The 17500-nt window shown below is 36.7% G+C and overlaps 1 long non-coding RNA gene across 1 annotated transcript in view; it reads right to left on the bottom strand.

Moving 5' to 3' along the window:
- LOC144972031 (uncharacterized) overlaps positions 1-17500 on the bottom strand; it is an 85328-nt gene that overhangs the window by 46246 nt on the left and 21582 nt on the right. Inside the window, exon 2 of the long non-coding RNA XR_013645237.1 lies at positions 6034-6412. This is a non-coding gene — a long non-coding RNA (uncharacterized LOC144972031). The remainder of the gene's footprint in view (positions 1-6033; positions 6413-17500) is intronic.

Here is a 17500-nt window from a genome sequence, read left to right as displayed (position 1 = left end):
GTCTGGAAATCGATTTTTATGAAACTCGTTCAAGGGAGATTGCGACATAATATTGTGAATGGTATTTGTTTCAATCGGTATGTAATCCACAATTATTTGGAAAGAGAGAGAGAGAGAGAGAGAGAGAGAGAGAGAGAGAGAGAGAGAGAGAGAGAGAGAGAGAGTATCGAACGGAGATGGACATATCATAGATAATAAACTTGCAATTTTATAAAACACCGACATCTGCAGCTCATCTTTCTATTGGTTTGCGTCAATCTAATCGATAGACATATATATATATATATAATAATATATATATATATATATATATATATATATATATATTCTCTCTATCTATCTATCTATATCTATCTACCTATCCTTTCATCCATCTTTATATATATATATATATATATATATATATATATATATATATATATATATATATAAAGATGGATGAAAGGATAGGTAGATAGATATAGATAAATAGATAGAGAGAAAGATATATACATAAATAGACATGATACAGGTAAATACTTTGAGGATTAGATAGATTAATAGATAGATATGTAGAAAGAAAGATAGATAGATTAAAAATGTATAAAACAAAATCCACGAAATAAAAGTGCTCGACTTTAATATTATAGGTGCGATAAATATACATAACTACTCCTGCATGCCAAACATCTAAAATATTGTGTTATCTCAAAATAAACGCAAAATATCCCACAAGAACAACTTAACAACAATCCTCAGAAAATACAATTGCAGAACCCAGACAACATGCCCATTGAACGGCAATTGCTTGACGCAAAACGTTGTTTACCAAGTAAGAGTTACACGCCCAGACATATATGAACAAGAAACATAAATCGGTCTCACAGAATGCTCATTTAAAACCAGAAATAATTACACAAATCGCCATTCAAAAACATACACGAGCGACACTCTACCACACTGAGTGAAAATATCTGGAACCTAAAAGAATGCAATATACAAAACAATGTTTCATGGAAAACTATCTCAAGCGCACAGTCATACATCGGCCACCAAATTATACAATCTGTGCTTCAAACATGGCTACACCAAACAAAAATATGAACTCACATCCGCATGCAGACACAGTAATCAACACCTTATTTGCAATTACAAACCACGATGATAAATCTCAACACCAAAATATATACAATCACATGATGTGCGATACATTACATAACTATAAATAAATAATAGTGAAACATAAATATAGGAGTCAATAGTTAATTCAAATTTAAAATTTATGTATATATTGGTAGATAGATAGATAGATAGATAGATAGATAGATAGATAGATAGATAGATAGATAGATAGATAGATAGATAGATAGATAGATGGAAAGAGGCGGAAAAAAGATAGGGGGGGGTGGGGAAGGATGCTAATTCCAACTCTTAGAGATCGGTTTGAAAAGAAAACTAATCTAATTTTTCGTTTCCCCATTTAGAAAAGCAAAAGTCACTTCAAAGAAGGACATTATATCCATTGTGTCTACTGAACCTCCGCGCTACAAAGGTCGATAAAGGAGTAAGCAACAAAGACCACTCATCCATTTTTCCTTTTTACATTCATTCAAATATATTCCAACCACACCCAGTCGCGTGCAAGGGAAATAACAAACGCATCTAAGGGAAATAACAACGTATCTAAAATGAAATGAACAGAAAGAAAGGAAGAAAGAATTTTTAATAAAACTGTCGGCTTGGAGGAGTCAGAAGCATAAACAACAGGTCTTGACTTGCGAATTGTAATAAAGTTATTCTTGCTCTTCACACAACACCCCCCCCCCCCCCCCCCCCCACATCCCAATCCATTCCCTCCCCTACAATATTATCGATCATGTTTTCTCTCTCCCTTTCTCGCGGACCTCTTTTTCGCGAGAAGTTATGAACGTTGGCAGGAAATAAGAGCTTCATAATATCGAAGACGAATGGAGAATAATGAGAAAGGCTGGGAGAGAAAAAAAATTAAGAAAGAATTAGGAAAAAGAAAAACAGTACCAGGCGAGCACAGCAAAGAGACATTGTGATGTGAAAAAGTATATGGGGGATTTTGAGTTCCTTCTAAAAGAAAATGTTCTAAGAGAAAAAAGGAAATGCTGAAAAATTGAGAAATTGCATGTTGTGTGCAATATGATATTAAAAAATTGTAATTGGAGGAATATAAATTATGTCCGACTTGAAAATAATATTTATAATGAATATGTTTGTCTACATCACAAACATAATTTATCTTGGATGCGAAATTGATAGCCTGCTCATTTGTTTCCCCAACAACAAATAAATGTTGTCTGCTCGCATGCTGACGTATGGTTGTATAAATATGCAGAGAGCGTCAATATGATGCGAAAATAGATGTCAGCCTAGCTTTATATATGGCTCAATCTGTTACGCCCCGAAGACCAGAAATAATCAAATGTTTATTCACGTGCTGTGAATTTCATGATTGGTCTACGACTTTTGACTTGTCTCATAATGCCATTCTACAAGAAATACGTTCTTGGCTGGTGTGACAAGATGCGTGATATAATAAAAATTTGTGTGATGCGCTTGTATCAAATAACTCACGTTTGGATCAAATTACTCATATGCAAGCCACATAATTAAGTTTGGTCACAAAAGACCTTACGCATTATTTTATTAGGAATAACTTGTATTTACAACGTTGGCCAGAAAACTCGTCCTTCAAATATCGATTGATTTAAATGACCCTCATCTTGGTAAAAACTCTCAAACCCGGGACTTTGCGAAGTCTTTAATAAAGTCCCAGGTTGGAGAGTTTTGTTTTTTTTGCCGACGATGGCCATTTAAATCGATCGATATTCGAAGAACGAGTTGTCTGGCCAAATTTATAAATACCACTTTTTCAGGAGTACGGTAGTTAACTGGTGTGTTATTTAATACTTAAGACGAATTTGAATTAATAAATAGATGACTTGAGGGTGTGACGCATTTTATGCAAAATAAGTTATAAAACAAATCATACTAAGGACGATTATGTTCTTGATTGAACTAATTAAATATAAATACTATGAGAGACGACCACAAGAAATTGATAATCAACGTAGATTACAAACCTAAAATAGATTTGATCTTTGTGTTGAAAAAGTGTGGGTGTCAAATCAAGACAAATACATAGCGAGATTTAGTGATTCCACATGACGTCTGAGTTCTGTATTTAAGTATGATAATGGAGGCCCCGATGGCTTACTTGGTAGTGCACTCGCTTCACAACCATAGGGACAGTGATCGATCACGAGTGAAGTCGAGATTTTTTTCCTAACCTCTCTGTCCACCCATTAGTGATTGGGTAGTTGCGTTCAGATCTGTCGGAAAGTATTTTGAGATAGAATAGCTTTCTATCCAAAGGGTAGCTAGCAATTACTGTTGTCCGGTTCATGCTATAGAAACCGGGATATACTCCGACTCCATGAGCCTAATGGCTCCGAAGAACTACTTTAGTGATTTCACAAGACGTCTAGGTGTAAATTCGATATTTAACTATGACTGTATTCGTTTTTCTTCTCCCTCACTAGTCCCCCCCCCCCCCCCACCATCCCCACACATTCCTTCCTTCAGTACTCTCCTCAGCCTCCACACATTTATCCATGCCTTCTATAACGGTTTACTATCATCTGCTTTTCTTATTACTCTCAACGCCCTCCCCCCCCCCCCTCCTCCTCCTCCTCCCCCTCCACCCACCTTAATCATTGGTCTCTTTTCTCCCGCCTTTTTCTTTTTAAACCATCTGCTCTTCCTCCAACATCATCATCATCATCATCATCAAAATCTTCATCATCTATATAGATATTATGAACTAAAAAGAGTTGAGATTTTGTGACTATAGAGGTTTTGAATGCTAATTCAGTTTTACATAAAAGTCTATTCAACAACCCACTGCTTTGAGGCGGTTGGAAACAATACTAGTTTTACGATGAAGGATGTAACATAGATTTCGACCAAGACAAGCATACTAAACAGCATCACACAAATCGAATTTTAAAACCTTGTCCGAATTCAACCACACATTGACAAAACGCCTTTTCCTCATTTTGGTCCGAAACATTTTAACTCATTTATTGATAGATTAAAAAAAAAGGATACAACTCGTATTTTTAAAAAATATCAAACCTGAGATTTCAAAGAATTCTTGGGGTTAGAACAAGGTTTTAAACAAGATGGTTAATGAAGTAAAAATTTCTGGCCAAACTAGGAAAGAATCTCTTTGTCATAGTATGACGGTGCTACTCTCTGCCATACAAAAGGCGAGCAAATCGCGTCTAACACACATTAATATTGATAAGCTAGTTTTGTACCCTGAAAAAAAAAATAACACATTTTTCAAAATTTTGGCGAGTAAACCCGCCCATTCAATAACGATCAATTAAAATAACACACATCTTGTCAAAAATTCTTTCTTTTATAAACCCAGGTTAAAGAATGTTTGATAAGATTTGGGTCATTTTATTCGATCGATAATGAAGGACGAGTTTTTTGGCCAAAATTGTTAAAATAAAATGCTTTTTTTTTTCAGATTACCTCAGAGAAAAGGGGATGGGACAAAAAAAAAACATTTTAAAAGGGAGGGGGATCCCGAATGAATCATTCTTAATCTCAAAAAGATGCTTCGTTGCCAATATGTCTGCCCATTAATCTCTTGTTCCTGTCCCTTCCCCAACTTGTCTCATTTGGTATTAAAAAGGAATAATTCAGAGATTGGATGTTCCCTATTTCATCCTATAACGCTATTTGTTTGAACAATCTATTTCAAGGGTTAGATGAAAATAACCCATGCGTCAGGGTGGTGCAGCGCCAAAACGGGTGAGTTCAATCAAATTTCTTGCTTAAGAAAAAAATATTACAAGATGCCGACGGTGGACTCCAACAGTGGTTTCAAGTGTTAGTGTAATGCTTCATCTACTTAACCATCAAACCTTTTCAATTTTAACATCATTTAAAACATCGCTTTTGCTATGTAGCTGAATTATTCCGTTAAAAAATATTGATTTGCGACAATCCTTGGTAATTTTAGACAAAATGGTAGAGAACTCAGTGATAGTCAAACATATGGACCAAGAGATCAAAAGAGCGCACCCGACACCCCCCCCCCCCCAACCCACCCAAAAAAAAAAAGAAACAACAAAAAAAAAAACAGCCCCCCCCCCACAAAAAAAACCCCCAAAAAAACACACAAAAAAAACAAAAGCTGCCCCCCCCCCTCTCCCAAAAATAAAACAAAAACAAAAACAAAACTAACAAACTAGGAATGGTTTAAATAAAGTACAGGAGACCCAAGAGCAATATATCAAAAGGCCAAGAATGAGATTACTCGAAAGTCCTATACCCTCAGATGTTACAAATAGGTACCTTAATAATAAGCTGAATACAAATTGATCAGAAAGGATTTACATGGAAACGATGTTATAACACATTCCTTCTTTGTTCCTGTCAAAATACGGGTCAGATAAAAAGTGATTTCTGATCGATTGATCATTTACTGTGCAAACAAATAATGATGTTATTATAGTTTGTCTTTCGGTTTTATACAAAGTGAGGACTGGAATAACCCAGGCGTCAGTGGTGATCGGATTTCCATAATCCTTAGATATCTGAAAAGTCTTTGGCGAATTGGATAGGATTATCTTCGTTCATCGGTAAAACAATTGTACCCGAAGATTGAGAAAAAAGTTTTACAATCAACGTACGACAAATTTGTTCCAAATTGATGCCATGCGTTTAGGTAAAATGCTCAAAAATCGACCAGCCGGTTAAAACATTCCAACAACCAGAACCATGTGCAAGATTATCTATATTCCTTCGTGGATGCCTAGGCGACGATATCTTATGATGTCGTGGCGGAAGGTCATAATAAAAAAAACATTAATCATGAAAACCGGTGTCTAAAAAACAAAAAACAAAAACAAACAAAAAAACTCAAAGAGCTGAGTGACGTCAATTTCGTTCTATCTATACAATCCCAAGATTACTAAAGTAATAATAATTTCACTAAGATCTTACCTTGGGAATGGCAATATTTTGAAGTAGCTGTTTTAGCTGAAATCTCGTCAAAAAACAACAAGTTCTGGGTGGATTTGACGTCTTAGGTCTGACGTTGTTGATGTTTCCAGATGGTCTCTTCCTCGACTTTTCCCTCTCAGTTCTCTCCAAATGAAGCATTAAAACACGTTTTCCGCCAAATCATTTCGACCTTGACCTTCCCAATTTTCCAGGCAATTGTTGCATTTTCTTTTTTACACTGAGCTCTCCTAGCAAGACCAGGAGTCCCTGGAATCCCACTCTTCGAAAATTGTGCTCGAAGTGGCCATTTCTGTTTTGTCCATGCCTGAGCGTCCAGTTTTGTAGATCATTCTGAGAGCATCGACTTGATATCCTTAATCTGAAAGAGAAAAGAGGGAAGGAATACAAAATAGTAGTTTAGACTTATAAACCAAAGCATTCACAATTGAATAGATTTTTTATAACTTTGCATAGTAGGGGCTCAGAGGTCCGGTCTTTGCGTCGTACCCGAAAGGTACCGAGTTCGAATACCCGCTGCGTTTTGAGGCCTTGTGCAAGTCACCTCGCCCTAGCTAAGTTTACAGCCCTGCACTGCGGCTGACATCTTGGTCGTTCCAGTCTCTCTCTCTCTCTCTCTCTCTCTCTCTCTCTCTCTCTCTCTATATATATATATATATATATATTATATATATATATATATATATATATAATATATATATATATATATATATATATATATTCATCCTTCCCTCTCTTCTCTTCAACCCGCCCTCTTGCCCTCCCCCTTCTTTCATATTTACTCATACACACACACACACACACAAACACACACACACTTACACACATGCAGACTCAAAATAGTATCTCTCATACAGAAAAATCGATTTATGTATTTTTCTTCTTCTCTCCAATGGCGTTTCTGATCTAATCTTCCAATCGCGCTCATCCAACTTTCGCTTTTATCTACTGCTGATCACGGCGATCAGAACGTAAAGAGAGACGAACGGTCGATACTGATCTATTGATTTTTCCTATCGTTTTATTATTTTATTGAATTATTCAATTCCATCTGTAAAGCGGATTTTCACGGTTGAATGGTGATTGAGTTTGATTATTAAAATATGACAAAGTGATTACCGAGTGTAATTAGTCAACCGCGGTATGAATTGTTTCGTTTCTGTGAAACATTGTTTATTTTACGACGCGTTTCACATTTTTTTAAAACAATTGGCTTTTGTAGCTGGTGTAATACATCTTGCGGTGTGCTGTTACAATTGTAAAGAGAATGATTGATGGTAATTGTGAATTTTTGCAATTATGGCTTAAGATGGTGGTGGTGATGGTGGTGGTGGTGGTGATGATAATGATGTTTATTATAATGATGATGATGATGATGATGATGATGATGGTGATGATGATGATGATGATGATGAAGACGACGACGAGGAGGAGGATGCTGATGAGGAGGGTGATGATAATGATGATGAATATGATGATGTTGATAATGGTGATGATGATTAGGGGCAGGAGGAACGTGTTTTGATGCAGACGATGGAGATGTGATTGGGAATGACGCATCTATCAATTTATTAGTCATTCGATCGATAAATCAATCAATCAATCAATCAATGTATCTATATGTCTATCTATCCATCAATCAATCCATCCATCAATCAACCTGTATGTCTCACTGTCTATCTACCTATCCATCTATCTTTCCACCAACCATCCATGCGTCCATCCGTCCATCTATCTATCTATTTATCTATACAGGTATAATAAAAAAACATGATATAAAACTTCTCAAATTCAATATTAAATATTAAACACTATAAATATTTCGCCTATTTATCTGTCTATCTTACTATAATATATTGTCATAATCTATAGTTCTTACTATGTTCATAAGGCGTGGTCACAGAGCAATTTTTTTCTTGTTTATCACTCAGTTCAAACATTAATTCTCAACGCTAACAATTGTATCTTTCACACACTCCATCCCAGCGCCCCACACCCCTTTTCCATATCCTGCTATTCGTATTACTCATAAGCTCAATCGAAGTTGGCTGGTATTAAGACTATTAAGCGGTAAAAGAAAAATCAATCACAGGCTAGCGTCTATATTAGCCTACATGGTTTTGAGCGATAAGGGAAAGAAAGAAAAAAAGAAAGAAAGAAAGAGAGAGAGAGAGAGAGAGAGAGAGAGAGAGAGAGAGAGAGAGAGAGAAAGAATGGGGGGCGGAGGGAAATAAAGAAAGGGACGAGATGGACATATGGGGAAGAGAAGGGATATACGCACTCACGGGGACACACATATACATCCATACATACATACATACATACATACATACATACATACATACATACATACATACATACATACATACATACATACATACACACATTCATAAATACATCATACATACAAACATACATACATACATACGTACATACATACATACATACATACATACATACATACATACATACATACATACATACATACATACATACATACATACATACATACACATACATACATACATACATACATACATACATACATACATACATACAACATATAATAACATACATACATACATACATACATACATACATACATACATACATACATACATACATACATACACACACATACATGCATACATACAAGAGAGAGAGAGAGAGAGAGAGAGAGAAAGAGAGAGAGAGAGAGAGAGAACAATAAATAGATAAATAGATTTATTGAGATGGAAAGATAGATAGATAGATAGATAGATAGATAGATAGATAGATAGATAGATAGATAGATAGATAGATAGATAGATAGACAGATAGATAGATAGACAGATAGATAAATAGATAGATAGATAGATAGATAGATAGATAGATAGATAGATAAATGGGGGAAAGGGAGAGAGAAACAGAGAGAAAGGGTGAGAGAAAGAGAAAGAAAGAAACAACGAGAGAGAGAGAGAGAGAGAGAGAGAGAGAGAGAGAGAGAGAGAGAGAGAGAGAGAGAGAGAGAGAGAGGCAGAATACAACGAATGCCAACCCATGTCGTTAATTAACGGTTGTCTTGAGTCTTGAGACCCAAGCAGCTTGTAAAGCCAAGACGTCGCTGACACTATTGACTATTATAGGTAGTTATCTGTTCAATGCCATGTCTTGGACAAAGACACAAGAGAAGCATTGACAGAGGAAAGGGGGAGGGGGGGGGGGGGACGGTGAGATCAATCTGTCTGCGATGATGTTTTGTATCGTGGTTTTCTTGTGGCCACTACTACTTACCATTGTTACTAATCACCGCACTGCCGTACTCTGAAAAATCACATTTTTAAAAATTTGGCCAGAAATCGCGTCCTTCGATTGTGAGGACCCTCATATTGTCAACAATTTTCAAACCTTGTACTTCACTTAAAGTACTTTAATAAGTTCCAGGTTCGTGAGTTTCAACAAGATAAGGGTCATTTTAATCTATGGATATGTTGTGAAGGACGAGTTTTCTGGCCAACTTTTTTTTAATGAATCCTTTTTTCAGAGTAAAGGGGCTCACTGTAGTAGGCAGTACAACCATACCAGAACAAAACACACTTTTAAACATTTATTTTGGACACCAAACATTTCCCTGTGTTAAACAATGATCGATTAAAATGTCCCTGACCTTGTCGAAAAATCTCACACCTGACACTTCTTTGAGGTCTCGGGGTTGAGGCCATTTGACAATTCTGGGGAAATATTATTCCTTCAATATTTGAAATAAATATTTTCTGGCTAAAGTTGCAAATAATATTTTTGTCATATCATAGCAGAGTAAGGAGTGCCAGTAGGCACTAGAGAGCCAGCTTCTTCTCATCGTCTAAGATTAGTTAAGTCTTGTCTTCGAGTACTTAGTGATTATTGGAAGTACAGAGATGTGATGGGAAAGCGGGGATGGGGTCGCGAGGGAAAGGTTGGGATAGAGAGACGAAGTGTAGCCTTCCTCAATTTATAGCCTGACACTTGGACTTGTATTTTAAAGTTAATGCACCGATAGTGAGTTGTCGGCAGTAGTTGCTCAAAGAAACAATACATGATTCCATTGATTGAAACATTGAATATTTTTTAAAAAATCCCTTTATACATCCTATAGGAAAACTTTGTCCCTAGGGTCTATTCTAAGGTAAGATTGGAATAACCCGGGCGTCAGCCTTAGTACAGTGCCGCAAATTGAGCTAGGGCGAGGTGACTTGCTCAAGACCACACAGCTCGACTCGGTATCTTCCGGGTACAAAGCAAAGATCGTACCTCTGAGCCACGTTGCCCCCAACAACCCACAATTCGTTTTCTTTTGATGGTTGTCCTCCTGAACTGTCGCCTTGTATTTTGACGTAATGTTTTGGTTAGTGAGTGTCAGGCTAAGAGTTTTACGAACGCTACGGAAAAAGTCAGTAAAGACGACTGTGGTATTGATAGTAGTATGTAGGTTGTGATAAAAAAGAAACAAACAAAAATAAAACAATTCCTACCAGTTCTTGAATGGCATAAAACTGGTTATAAACAATTATAATTATTATCTGACTCGACTCGGGTGTGAAGTAATGACTGGTTATAAGCAGTGACAGATATTGTAAGTGTTCGAGTGCAAAAAAGGCACATATCACGAGACTTGTATTTTGATGTAATCTATTTCCATATTGTTTTTGGGAGAATAAATTATAATGTATTGTGAAACGAATTGATAAAACAATTATATAAAAAGTTAGATGGTTTGAATCATCTATGTGGCTGACAACAGGCAAACATGCAAAGATTTTGACCATACATCATATACATTTTCTGTTCTCTATTGTCTTCTGGTACTTTTCTGTTCACTTATTTCTTGTTATTTTCAGCATAAGTGCCTGCTCCACTTGTTTTTCTGATTACGGGAATTCTTTCGTCAGTGAAGGAGATATTCGATATTCGTTTGGATTATCTGATTTCCAGAGTCTTAGTTGAAGAAACAACCTTAAAGGTCCTCTAATATTAAATCAATCATCACGGAATAGAAGAAATTGTTTAAAGATGTAGAACAATGCAAAGATAGATAGATTTTCTTTTTTTTAAATAGGGTCTTTTAGGCAGTTTGTACTGTATGGAACAGAAATTGAATTTGTTCTGGGACGAAATTTTGCAATGCAACGAGAAAGATATGAAAACTTGTTCATGGGGTGGTTTTTTTATCCCTGTATTTTTATTTTTTTGCTTTGTCTGACACTGTTTCATATCTTTATCTTACACCAGTGCCTGCTCCCTAATTTGTCTCAATACAACGAGAAACTCATTAAGTCTTAAACTAAAATGTTAAAATGTTCTATATAACTTAGATGTTTAAGTTGTAGAAGGCACGTTTTCGTGGGAATGTTTTATTTCCCCGATCCTGGCTTGATAGAGGAATCTCTTGGGCCTCCTAACTTTTTGTCAATGGGCAGGAGCGAGAATGAAGAGATTGTAATTTAGAGTTATGGAGCGGGTAGAAATAGATAGAATGACAATGTTTTTGTGTATGATTGTACGCGTGTGTGTGCATTTATATATATATATATATATATATATATATATATTGTGTGTGTGTGTGTGTGTGTGTGTGTGCTCTCGCGTGTATGTGTATAAGCGTGTACATGTATAATATGTGTATGAAAGCTTAGCATGAAAGTGTCGAAAGAGAAGACATTCTAAAAAGTAAGTGTCGAATTAGATCAAACTTGTGGATAACTCCGCCTTGTCTGTCATGTACTGCTTTTTTTAAGTTATAAAAATAGTAGCTTGCTATCGTGATATGGTTGATAATGATGATGATGATGATGATGATGATGATGATGATGATGATGATGATGATGATGACGACGACGACGACGCTGCTATTGACGAGGATGATAACTACGAGGATGATGACGATGTTGATGAAGATGATGATTAATACGAGCTATCCGGGATAATTCTCAGTGCACATAAGCTATCTCATCCTGAACCGATTTATCATCAGTAAGAGCTATTAATCTTTAGTATTTCAACAACAATAAAAACATAATCAGAATCGAAATCCTTTGATTAAACCCTTCCCTCTCAGCAACTTTAAGGAACTTGATATTTTAGTTATACTTCACGATATACGGAGTGAAGAAAATAAATATATTTGTATTTTTGTTTAGAAAGCAAAGTTTAAAAAAAGTTATTATCTTGTGTGTCTCGAACAGCTGTCCGAATGATTTAGTTCATTTGGCAATCCCGGCTAGATATAATTAGGTAAGAAAATGGATTGGCTGGCCTAAAAGAAAAATACGTTCCTTTTTGTTGTTGTTTTGTGTTTTTGAATTGTGTTTTTATATAGGGCACGGCAATATCCACTATACGTGCTCAAAGCGCGTTTACAAAGGGCCTCTATGCAACGGCATCACGTAACATGTAGAAAGAGACACGACGCCTGTTAGGCGATATTGCAATTGTTTTTAGACAGATTCAGCTCTGTTAAAGGCCAGGTATTCATTTTATACCGGAGTATGGTGAGAGAGTGTAAGTAAAGACTCAACTACGCGCCTTCCGATCCGAAAGCGAGTGTGCTACCACTAGACCACATAGCCACACGAGGGTTCCATGCCTTGAAATATCCATTAATCCAGTTCTGCTTTCAACATGGATAAACAATCATTTGGCATTTTGTTTATAATTTATTTACATCATACAGATCTACTGCAATAATAATAATGATAATAATAATGATGATGATAATAATAATAATAATAATAATAATAATAATAATAATAATAATAATAATAATAATAATAATAATAATAATAATAATAATAATAATAATAATGATAATAATACTAATAATAATAAAGACTATCGAATTTATATGTTTCAATGTCAAAAAATCCAAAATAATTTCTAGATGCCAAGGAATGTCTTAGTTTGGCATCTTGTGTTATCGGGCGTAACACAAATTTCCTGTGACGTGTGGAGATGAACTTGTTCGTTTTTATTTCCATTTTAAAATAAATTTGTGTCATTCATTTTCTCTTTCTAATTTCCAACATTCATTTCCCATCTGTCATTCATTTACTTTTGTTCCTCTTTCTTTTATCCTAATTTATTTTTCCTCTTAGAAACAAAGATTCTTTGTTATTTGTCTGATTTGTGTCACATCCTTGCGTTTCGCATTTTACTTTGAGAGAGAGTGAGAGAGATGAAAAGGTTGGGAAGGAAAAGGGGGGAAATGGGAGTGGGTGAGTATAATGAGACAAAGAGAGAGAAAAAAACCCAACCCTGAATGATCGTGAGAAATAGTGACAGGAGTAACAAAATCGTAAATGGAATCTGTCACTAGATATTATTGGCTGATATGTCCAGCTATCAAGTACACGCGAACCCCCGTTGGGATTTTTTTTCCAGCACACAAGATGCAACTCTGACCAAACACATCTCCTTTCCATTTCTGGCCAGATATTTTGTCGCTTCAAATCCAAATATCGATTTAGTCGTAAAGTCTTAAGCCTGAGAATTCATTTTTGAACAGTTGATTTGAAGTAAAGTTAAAGTTGAGCTTTTATATCGCGCAATATCCACCAAACATGTTCAAAGCGCTTTACATAGGGTCCTTGACCAACAGCAACACGAAACATAAAGAACGAGACATGACGCTTGTAAGGCGATAATACAATTTTATTCCAACAGACACAACGCTGTTAACGACCAGGTACTCATTTTACACCAGAGTACTGTGAAAGAATTTGCGTAAGGAGCCTTTTACAAGGACTCAGCTATGCGCCGAGATAGGCTCTAACCCAGGACATCTGATCCGAAAGCGAGTATCATACCACAAGACCATATAGCCGAGTCGCACACATCTCCATAATATTTTCTGGCCAAAACTTGAGAGTTTTCCCATGATGAGGGTCGTTTAAATCGATCGATATTTGAAGGACGAGTTTTCCGGCCAAAATTTTAAATACTTGTCTGTCTAGAGTAAGGCAGTTAACTTGTTAATAGGTTGCCAACTTGAATGTCCATCTTTTTCTGCCCTTGGGTTTCCTAACAAATAACTAGATGGAGACCGTGGGTTCGACAAAGAAAACCTCCACCTCTCCATGGATTCGAAATGGAACATTTTGCTTGTTAATCTAGTGCATTACATATTGAGCTATCGGAACCACGGAGATAACGAACAACAATTATACTACGAGTACACTATTTTGCAGGTTGTTAAAAAACTGTTAGAGGTCCATTGTTGATAAGGAAATACTACTCAAACCAACGCAAAATAATATTGTCCATTACAACAATTCTACATCAAGCCCATAAATTCGTTCGGTTATCGGACCTGCAAATATGTACACCTAGTACAATGTCAATCCTTGGTTGTTCTAGTCGATGCTATTTTGATATTTTATTAACTCGCCATGGATTGGAAACGTTTGTTTGTGAATTGATTGCTCTACAACTGAGCTATCGGGAACACAGAGATGACGGAACAACAATCATACTACGAGGCCGACGTGCACTTATTTTCAGGTCTGATAATCGGACGTAAAATTGGGCTTGTTTTAACAATGTTGTGCTGGACATTATTTTGAAATGGTTTGAGACTATTTCCATTACAACAATGAGCCCATAACCATTTTGTTCATCAGACCTGCAAATAAGTAGACGTCGTATGAGGACAATCACTAGTTCTAGTCGATGCTATTTTGATACATTAATCCTGATTGATGAGGGCAGAACAAAAAGACCTGTGAGTCAGCGCATATGTGTGTGTGTGTGTGTGTGTGTGTGTTTGGTTGTGTGTGTGTTTGTGTGTGTGTGGGTGTGTGTGAATGTGTGTGCGGGCGTGCACATGCGACACATGTTTTGAGTATAATGTGTTAATAGTGTAAGAGTGCTTAGATGTTTCATGCAGTCGATTGCTGCACCAAAATGTCGTTTTCGTAACATTCCCCACAAAAATGTGCTTCTATGTGGCCTTGTGGTATGACACACATCTTCGGATGGGAAGGTCCTGGGTTCGAATACCGCTCTGAGCGGTGCAGAGTTAAGTCCTTAGAACAGGCTCTTTATTCACATTATCTCGCCTTACTGAAGTGTTACATTAGTACCTGGCGGTTATGTTGTGTTGTTTTGGTCGGAAAGAAATGTAATATCGTCGAACAGGCGTCATGTCTCGTCCTTCAGGTTACATGTTGTTGCTGGTTAGGGATCATTTGTAAATCGCTTTGAGCAAGTTTAGTGGACATTGCTCTGTATGAGAGCTCAATTATTTTAGGAAGTCGTTTGCTGTGCCTAAAGGTCATTTTGTAATATTCGCCATAAAAACCGTTAAAAATTTCATTTTTATTCTATAATCCCCCCCCCCCCCCCCCCCCCCACCTCTCTCTCTCTCTCTCTCTTTCTCTCTCTCTCTCTCTCGCTCTCTCTCTCTCTAACTCTCTCTCTCCCTCTCTCTCTACCTCCTCCCCTCCTCTCTCTCATTCTCTCTCTACTATCTATCTATCTCTCTCTTTCTCTCTCTCTCTCTCTCTCTCTCTCCCTATCTCTCTCTCTCTCTCTATATATATATATATATATATATATATATCCCTCTCTCTATCTCCTCCCCCCCCCCTCTCTCTCTCTCTCTCTCTCTCTCTCTCTCTCTCTCTCTCTCTTCCTTTCTTTGCCTTTCCTATTAACAAATATTTCTGACTATTCTAAGCACCCCCCCCCCCTCACGCGGTTTCTCCCTTCTATCTGATCAATACTCATCGCTAACAAACCTTTTCACTCTATCAATCAAGCAGTCTTTATGTAACTTCGTTTCTACACTCTAAGATCAACGTTCTGTAAAGCGAACATTCGCCAGGCGTTTTGCCTATCTCTCAGGATATACAGCGATTATGATAATAGAATATCCTAAAGCTATGATAAAAGATCCGTTTCTTGCATATTGACGTTGATGAAATAAACAACACGGTTTAAAAATTAAATCAGCAAAGGAAATTATGGATTTTTTACATTGAAGAATAGGCATTTAAACTAAGAGAATAAATAATATAAGTCGCAAATCTTCAAATCCAGAGCCAAACTTTGATTTTCAGAAAATATTAAACTAGGGCATAGCGCTCAACTTGTCGGAACACAGTGTCAATTTTCCTTTTCAAACTGTATTATTTTGCCTAGCCACCCCAGCCGCCATGGATAGCCACAGCACAGGCAACCTGACCTTTACAGCGGATATTAAAAAAGTCGAAAGACACGCTCGTTAATCTTGATCGGATGATGACAATTTCGCATTATTTTAATTAGATTTGGTAACAATACTGCCGTACTTTCAAATAATTTTGGCCAGAAATCTCGTCCTTTTTGTTATCACTCAATTGAAAAACCCTCAACTTGGCCAATACTTTTAGACCTTGGACTCCGCAAAATCCCAGGTTTGAGAGTTTTTGTCAAGAAGAGAGTTATTATAATCGATCGATATAATTTGATTGACGAGTTTTCTGGCCAAAATTTAAAAAATAAAAACAAACGTTTTTCAGAGTACGATAGAATATCTAATTCATTCTTTTTATGTTTATAGCGTGTTAGTTATTATTAAATCATGTGATAGTGAGTGTGTGTGTGTCTGTCTGTGTGTGCGCTATGTGGTCTAGTGGTATGACACTCGTTTTCTGATCGGAAGGTTCTGGGTTCGAGCCCCGCTCGGCGCATAGTTGAGTTCTTGGAAAAGGCTCTTTACTCACATTCTCTCACCGTACTCAGGTGTAAAATGAGTACCTGGTCGTTAACAGCGTTGTCTCTGTCCGAAAAATATTGTAATATCGCCTAACAGGCGTCATGTATCGTCCTAAATATTAAGTGCTGCTGTTGGCCTTGTAAAGCGCTTAGAGCACGTTTAGTGGATATTGCGCTATATGAAAAAGCTCAATAAGCTCAATATGTGTGTGTGTGTGTGTGTGTGTGTGTGTGTGTGTGCTCGCTTGTGTGCGCAACTGTGTTTGTATGTTTTACGATCCAAAATCATTTATCATATTATTTTGATACTTTATATTTTAAATACGAACGTTGGTTGCCAAACCACGGACAGTGAAAAAAAAAAGTGCTTGTGTTTTCTTTTTATATTTACGACCTTTTTTTTTGGGGGGGGGGGGTATATTTTTAAGAGGGATCCAGGGATTCAACTTTGTGTCGCGGGATTCAACCGCGAGACCAAACGGTCCGAGAGGCGAGTGTCGTACCATAAGACCACAGAGCCGTACAGAAGACGTGATTAACTTATTTGAAGTGTCAGGTTTTCAATTTATGATAGGCTGGGGCTACCTTAACCAATCTATGCTGTAGTAGTAGTAGTAGTAGTAGTAGTAGTAGTAGTAGTAGTAGTAGTAGTAGTAGTAGTAGTAGTAGTATTAGTAGTAGTAGTAGTAGTAGTATAGTAGTATTAGTAGTAGTAGTAGCAGTAGTAGTAGTAGTAGTA

Source organism: Berghia stephanieae, chromosome 4 (assembly GCF_034508935.2).
Source record: "Berghia stephanieae isolate SIO BIC M18660-M18661 chromosome 4, UCSD_Bste_1.3, whole genome shotgun sequence".
Taxonomy (NCBI): Eukaryota; Metazoa; Mollusca; class Gastropoda; order Nudibranchia; family Aeolidiidae; genus Berghia; species Berghia stephanieae.
Note: the sequence above shows the minus strand (reverse complement) of the source record. Positions and strands in the feature narration are given on the sequence as shown.